We start from the raw sequence: 8,955 nt of genomic DNA, 5'->3' as shown, positions 1-8,955 counted from the left end.
ATATATATATATATATATATATATATATATATATATATATGGCAATGAGGTGACACAGCTTGTAAGAACAGGAAAACACATAAAGTGAAAATAGATAGTCCTTCATATATGCAGCAGGCTAATGTGAAAACAAGCTAAAACTGGGAAGAGTTGTTGAGTGGTCCTACATGTGGGTAAGCTGACAGAAAAATCTAAAGGAGCTAGAACAGCATAAACATTATGACTACTGGAAAATATCTGGAACCACCACTCTCCCTGGTACTGTGAAAAACTTCTGGGAGTAGAAATGAAAATGAACAGGAAAGTTACTTAGAGAAAACGTAAAGATAATTGCAGTGTAAAGTGAGAACGGGTTCCAGGAGATCTCAGAAATAGTGTATCATGTTTTAAGAAGTTACTTTTCTATACTAATGCTTAATAGTTCAGAAAAATAATTTCAACTAAAATTATCAAAATAAATTAATTATGATCACATCTCAATATTTAAAATGAAAAAAGAGAAAAGAATAAATTAATGAACAAATAGATGCTAGAAATATGTCTGCATGTCGGAAAATATGTCTGCATGTCCACTGAAAAATATGAAATTCATTTTCTAATGTCTCAAAATAAGAAGTCATAAATAAAGACAAAGTTAATAGAAAATAAAAATATGAATAAGAATCAAAAACTTAGTAGAGAGGTAGTAGGTATTGGATAATGAATGAAATGCAAAATAAAATACAATTTTAGAAGCATTACTTTAAATAGGAGTGTAAAACAAAACGAGCATAAAAGCTAATTTCTCAAAGTAAATACAAAATGAAAGGAAGGAAATAATGAAAAGACTTAAAACAATAAACAGAGTAAAATCTACCAAACATTAACAAAGGAGCATCATACAGTTGTCAGTGAAACTAACCACAATAAAATAGAATAAAATTTATAATTCAATATAATTTTAAATTAAGTATGACTTAAAATGATATATTAAAAAACAGTACCTGCTGTTTGGGAATATCTATACAACAAATGATCAACATTAAGACTTTCTGTTAAAACTTGCTAGATTTTATAGAAATGAGATACTACTATGTACCTATTAGAAAGTCTAAAACCAATCCAACTGACAATAACAAATGCTGACAAGGAGGCAGAGCAATTGGAACTTATACATTACTTGTGGGAAAGCAAAATGGAATAGTCCCTAGGGAAAATATTATCATAGGAAGTTAAAATAGTACTTAACAAATGTTCAAGCAATATTACTGCTACGTATTTATGCAGGAGAAATGAAAGCTTATGTCACACAAAAGCCTGTAATCAAATGTTAATAGTAACTTTATTCAAAATCACATAAAATTAGAACTCATCCAGATGTCCATCAACTGATAAACTGATAATCTAAGTATTGGACATCTGTATAATGAAATACTACCCAATAATTAAAAATGAATGAACAACTAAAATATACAGCAGCATGAATGAATATTAGAATCATTATGCTAAATGAAAGAAGATCAAGCTCAACAATCCACACACCATATGATTCAATTATATGATAAAACTAAGAGCTGAGAAAACATACTAATGTAACAATATATGTATATTAACCGTCCTTTTCTAAGTTTATCCTCCTTTAGAATTTTTGAAATGTCTGAGCTCTAGCAAAAACCCTCTGCTCTGATTCTTTACCATTCCCCTCTTGCATTTTCTATTTTAGCAGTTCTACTTCAACTGGATATATATTGTCATTTATAGATAGTGCTCAGTCTGTAATAGTGCATTTGCTTTATCTGTTGATGTATGTGAAGGCTTTCTTTGCCCTCATTGTACTCTCAAAGGTAACTAGCTTGCTGTTAGTATTAATTCTAAAATCCTGCCTTCTGAGTCTTTATTTTCCTCTAACAATTTCTAGAAATCTGCATTTGTTTTTGCTTCAAATATTTATGTTTTCCTTAGACTGTGGCTACAAATTGGATTATTTTTGCTTTCTTTCATAGAAATTGCTACTATTCAAATTGGAGGGAGAGCTGAATAGGAAATCAGTACCCATGTATAGAGTAATACTTTATAAAATAACATCATTGATGATCACCAAGGAACAACAGTTGATTCTTTCAAAATTCAATGCCTACCAACATGTGGCCTGCACAAACACAGATCTGTACAGTACATGTTACACAGTAGGAAGGCTATGTATTGGTAAAGCTTATCCTCATAATATTTTAAAGGGTTTATCCTCAGAGGGAATTTTGCTGTAGTTGTTTTCTGATTGGCACTCATGTAAGCATCCCTATGTCGGTATGAATCAAGACATTTGTTCAAGCTTGCCTATGATTATTCTGTGTATTGATCCTGAAACCTTGAATTTTGAGGGCATGATTTAGTAATTGTTTTTTATAATTATAGCATTGAGACTAACACTAATGAACTGGCACATGTATGATTACACATTATAAATATTCAATCTCTTTGAAAAATTTTTATTAAACAGTATGTTCACATTAAGCCCTGCCAACTATTGAGTAATTCTTTCTATGATAATATTATGCATATTATGATAAAATGTCATTGTTTAAAAACAATGTAATTATTTTGTTTTAAACTGCATAAATGTGCATTATGCACTTAAAAATTATATTCTTGTTCTTGCTTTCTGGTAAATATATTCTTTATATTAATTTTGATCTATTATTTCATATGTAATTATTTTTTCTGATTAAGGAGGTTATAAGGGTTCATATTGTTTTCATGACATATTATTATAATATTATAGCAATATTAGGCACTATTCATTTAGTATATGCAAAATTGCAATGTAAAAGGTTAATGAAAAACTCTTCCATTGTAAATATCCGATGTTTTAACTCTGTAGGAAAGCAGAACCATACTGACCTGTGGCCCATCTAATGAATATTTTATAAATTATGTAATTTACCTCCTAATAAACAACTTTATTGAGGCTTAGTTTAGAAAAATGCTGTTTCAAATTTCAACCCAAATTTAAAATAAAAACAATACAAATATTCATTTGTTAGGAAACCAAAATTAGTATAATCATTAACAGACATTGTCTTGTTATGAAATCCACTTCTTAAATGAAGAGCCATGTCCAAATGACATGTCTTCAATATGAATTTACACATCTTTTTTAAAAAAAAATTTGTTACAATCTTAAGCTCTTTATTATTTTGCATTCCCTTTATTATTTGTAACTTAAATTTACATTATGAACTTTAAGTATATGTTGAATTAAATAATTATTAGTTTCATAAATTAATTAAAAATCTAAATATGGGTTCTAATTTCTAATAAAATATTTTGCATGCAAATTTCAGAATGTTTACTTCTGAAAAAACATAAGTGATCATGCATAAAATGGCCACACAGTAACATAAAAAATAAATATTCTGGAAATCATAAAAGAAACATTGAGGCATTTCAAATATAAATAAATTTTTAATAAAACATTATTATTAAATTATTTGTCATTAGATGTTAAACTATTACTAATATTTTAGTGCTCTTAGAGATTATTTTCATGGCTGTCTTAGTTTATTAGTGCCGCTGTAACAAAATATTTGAGACAGGGTAACTAATAAAAACAGAAATTTATTTTTCACAGTTTTAGAGAGTAGGAGGCCAAGAAGAAGGTGCTGGTAGATCCAGTGTCTTATGAGGGCCCAATGTCTGCTTCCCAAATGGAGTCTCGTTGCAGCATCCTCTGAAAGGGAATAATGATGTGTCCTCACATAGTAGAAGGCAGAAGGGCAGAAAGGGGTGAGCTCCTTCTGTCAAGCCCTTTTGTAAGGGCACCTAGTATTATTCATGAGGGCAGAACCTTCATGACTCAGTTACCCCCTAAAAGTCACACCTCTCAATATAGTTGCATTGGAGTTAATGTTTCAACAGGAATTTTGGATCAGATAAGATTAATCAAACCATAACAATGAACAATTAATTTTATAGGGTTGACAGTATTCTGTTATATGTAAATATTACAGATTGAATTCTATATATGTTAAGGTGCCTTAAATAATCATTTATTGCCCTTAATTTTTAGCTGATACATACATAATAAAAACTCATATGCCAAAGTCAAATATATGTACATGTGTAGTGTGGTTTGGCTGTGTTCCTACCCAAATATCATATTGAATTGTAGTTCCTGTAATTCCCATGTGTCCTGGGAGGGTCTAGGTGGAGATAATTGAATCATGGGACTGGTTTCCCCATGCCAGTCTTATAATAGTGAGTGAGTTCTCACGAAATCTGCTGGTTTTTAAATGGGTTCCCCCATTTGCTGGGCATTACGTCTTCTCTCTCCTGCCACCACTTAAAGAAAGACATGGTCGCTTCTCCTTCCATCATTATTGTAAGTTTCCTGAGGCTTCCCCAGTCATGTTGAACAGTGAGTCAATTAAAAGTCTACCCTTTATAAATTTCCCAGCCTCATGTATGTCTTTATTAGCAGTGTGAGAATGGATTAATACAAAAAAAATGGCACTGGGTAGTGGGGTGCTGCTGTTAAGATACCCAAAAATATGGAAGCAACTTTGGAGCTGAGTAACAGGCAGAAGTTGAAACAATTTGGAGGGATCAGAAGACAGGAAGATGTGGGAAGGCTTGGGACTTCCTAGAGACTTGTTACATTGCTTTGACCAACACGCTAATAGTGATATGGACAATGAAGTATAAGCTGAGGTGGTCTCAGAGGAGATAAGGAACCATTGGGAGCTGGAGTAAAGGTCTCTGTTGCTATGCAGAGAGACTGGAAGCATTTGGCACCTGCCCCAGGTATCTGTGAAACTTTGAACTTGAGAGAGATGATTTAGGGTATCTGACAGAAGAAATTTCTAAGTAGCAAAGAGTTCCAGAGGAAGCAGAGCATAAAGTTTGATAAAAATTGCAGGTTGATGATGTAATAGAAAAGAAAAATCCTTTTTCTGTGGAGAAATTAAAGCTGACTGTAGAAATTTGCGTAAGTAACTAGGAGCTGAATGTTAAGACCAAGACAATGGGGAAAATATCTCCACTGCAGTCAGAGACCCTCATGGCAGCTCCTCCTCTCACAGGCCTGGAGAACTAGGGGGTAAAGAGGAAGCATATGAAGGAAAATCAGTTGCAAAGACCTGCCCAAACTCCTTGCTCTATGCAACCTGGGGATGTGGTACCCTGTGTCAGCTGCTTTCGCTCCAGCCATGGCTAAAAGGGGCCAATGTACAGCTCAGGATGTTGCTTCAGAGGGTGCAAACCACACGCCTTGTTGGCATAAATGTAGTTTTAGACCTATAGGTACACAGAAATCAAGAACTGAAATTTGGGAACCTCCACCTAGATTTCAAAGGATGTATGGAAATGCCTGGACATATACTATATTATATTCTATTATTAAAATATATACTATATATTTATGTATATATACATATTAAGACAGATAATATATATACTATATATTTATGTATATATCTGTACATATTTAGATGATTGAGAAAAAAAAGAGAGAGAGATCTGTGTCTTTTCCAGGTGCATGTTGCATGTTTATATATAGTATTGTATACATAATACTTATACTACATATATTATATATGTTTTTATATAATAGAAGTATATAATCTAACAAAAATGCAGTAAAACTTTGTAAGACATATAGGTATGTGAGAGAAATACAAAGGTAGGAGCAACTAAATCTGCATGGAGAAATTTTTGAAGAACTCAGGGAAGTTGTTTTACCTGGATATTGAAGAAATGAATAGCATTTCAAGACATAAGGAGGAACCATCATTCATGGAAGAAGGGATAGAGACCTAAAAAGCATGGAAATGTAAAAGTAAATGTAAATGGTGTGCCAGAAAATTGACTGAAGCATTGGATACTTATGTTTTTCCAATAGTAACCTAGTACACAAGGATGGAAGAATTAGAGCTAGTGGTACAGGAAACCAAAACTAAGTTTTGGCAGAACTTCCCTGTATAGCATAGAACACTTTAATCTAAGATTTTTATAATTTCCTGGTTTGACCTAGTATATCAACTATTGGATGACTTTCGTCATAACCTGCATAGAAGAAGACAGATACTGATTTTTTAAAATATTAACAAATTACGTTCCTTATATTTTTTCTTTTTTTTTTTAATTTTATTGCATTTTAGGTTTTGGGGTACATGTGAAGAACATGCAAGATTGTTGCATAGGCACACACGTGGTAGTGTGATCTGCTGCCTTCCTCCCCATCACCCACATCTAGCACTTCTCCCCATGCTATCTCTCCCAAACTCCCCTCTCCACGCTGTCCCTCCCCTATTTCTCCCCAACAGACTCCACTGAGAACATGCAGTGTTTGATTTTCTGCTCTTGTGGCACTTTGCTGAGAATGATGCTTTCCAGTTTCATCCATGTCCCTACAAAGGACACAAACTCATCGTTTTTTATGGCTGCATAATATTATATAGTGTATTTGTGCCACATTTTCCTTGTACAGTCTATCTTCAGCGGGCATTTGGGTTGGTTCCAGGTTTTTGCTATTGTAAACAGTGCTGCAATGAACATTTGTGTGCACGAGTCCGTATAGTAGAACAATTTATAATCCTTTGGATATACACCCAGTAACGGGATTGCTGGGTCAAATGGAATTTCTATTTCTAGGTCCTTGAGGAATAGCCACACTGTCTTCCACAATGGTCGAACTTTTACACTCCCACCAACAGTGTAAAAGTGTTCCTGTTTCTCCACATCCTCTCCAGCATCTGTTTTCTCCAGATTTTTTAATGATCGCCATTCTAACTGGAGTGAGATGGTATCTCAATCTAGTTTTGATTTGCATTTCTCTGATGACCAGTGATGATGAGCATTTTTTCATATGCTTGTTGGCCTCATGTATGTCTTCTTTTCTAAAGTATCTGTTCATATCCTTTGCCAACTTTTGAATGGGCTTGTTTGTTTTATTCTTGTAAATCTGTTTTAGTTCTTTGTAAATTCTGGATATCAGCCCTTTGTCAGATGGGTAATTGTGTCTTGAATCATAGTTCCAGTACTTCTTTCTAAAGATCAACAGCAGTGATTTTTCTTTAGTGCTGTCTAGAATACTTATTAGAACATAAGTTCTTTGTACTATCTTCACACAATCAGAATACTTGGAGGTAGGTCCTAAATATCTGAATATTTAGCAAGTTCCTCATGTGGCTCCTTTGAGCACCAATTATGTGAATTACTGAACTAGACCTTTCAAGATGCCCCTATATTATAAGCAGAGGGAGAAAATAGTAACATGAAGCCAGGCACTTTCTTATGGAGAATAGGCACAGCAAGCCTCATAATAAGAAACTGTAGCTTACTCCTTACTATGTCACTGAAAGTGAGAAAGACAAAAATAAATAGGAACAGCAACAACAAAAAATGAAAGATAAATATTTAATGAAACCCTAAGTTATTCTGATAATTCTGTCCAGTTCTTGCTAAGGTTCTGAATCTTCGCAGTTCTGAGGCAAATAGCATTAATCTAATTTATGAAGAAATAAACAGAGGCCTGGATATTATGTTAGAGTACAACTCTCCTACCTAGATTAGGGTTGTTTTAGGATCCCAATATGTTTTTTGTTTTGTTTTGTTTTAATTCCAGAAGACATAAACGGTTATAATCTTATTTTCTTCCACAATTTTGGTAAATGCATATTCACCTATCCAGACATTCTTTACAAATTTAGAAAATGTGTCTCTCATACCCATTAGAAAATCTCATTAAAAGTTTATGAACAAAAGGGTTGACAATATACCAAATATTCCATCTTTAATTACTATTATTTTAGATTATCTGGTAGTTTATATGTAAGTATATATAAATACCTGCTATAAATTTAATGTATGCAATTTGATCTTAAAAAAGGGATGAGAATACCATCGAGAAAACCATTGAGAACACCATGGTAATAGAGCTCAGTTTTAGACATGCATCCTCAGTATTTTCCCTTCTACAATTAAAAGCTATCAGAGTATCAATTGTGTTACCAGTGTTCAAACTAATGAATCACTTGCCTTTACTTGGTACTCAGTATCTTTTAATAACTAAAGGTACACTATTAATTTTATAAGTTAGCAGACCTATTTGTTTCTTTCTTTTAGTTTGTATTAGTTGTATTTTATTAGTGTTATTTGTTAGGTAATTTTTATTAATGTGTTACATAAAACCTTCAATACTTTTTCTCCTAAAAGGAAACATTTGACATAATTTGGAAATTTATTTTATTATAGTATCATTCTAATAAAAATAATAAAATTGTCACTTCTCCATCTGCAAACAAAAATTATGCCCCAAATATTTTCCAGTTAACATAGTATGTTCATTCACTCAAATTTACAAAATTATCTTTATAAAAATCATGAAATTTAGTCTTTATAAATGTCATCACTTAAAATTATTTAAATTTAGCTGAGTTTAAGCAACTAACTTAACACTAAATAGGAATGTAGCTTCATATCAAGACCAAGTTTTTTCAGTACAAGTTATATTGTTTCTTTACACAAAGTAATTTACTTTTCTTATTTTTAATGTGTACACTTTCAATCATGTCATTTGTAATACACTAGTGAAAGCATTCTAGAGCCCTGATTTGTGGTCATTTGAAATGTATTTGAAATTAAAGCATAGAAAATCATGGTTAAGACAAGATCAATTCATAATCCATCACTGCTCTTTTTGTGTTTTACTCTGATTATTCTTGTCACTTCCAAATGTTGCCTTTATCATTAGATTGCTGTCCAGATAATTGGAGATATGCCCACATCAAATACAATGTGCAAAAATGGAAAAAAAAGTCCAAGTTATTCAGTAAAGTGAAGAAGTTTCACCCATGTTACTCTCAGTTGACCTTTTCCCTTATCTGATTAGCTGACTTATGTTACAATCACATTCTTAAGCCATTTACCATTGTGGACTTTGAGAGTTCAATAATTCATTTGACTAATCAGAAATTTGTA

Source organism: Cebus imitator, unplaced genomic scaffold (genome assembly GCF_001604975.1).
Source record: "Cebus imitator isolate Cc_AM_T3 unplaced genomic scaffold, Cebus_imitator-1.0 Scaffold250, whole genome shotgun sequence".
Lineage (NCBI taxonomy): Eukaryota > Metazoa > Chordata > Mammalia > Primates > Cebidae > Cebus > Cebus imitator.
This window is presented reverse-complemented; position numbering follows the sequence as displayed.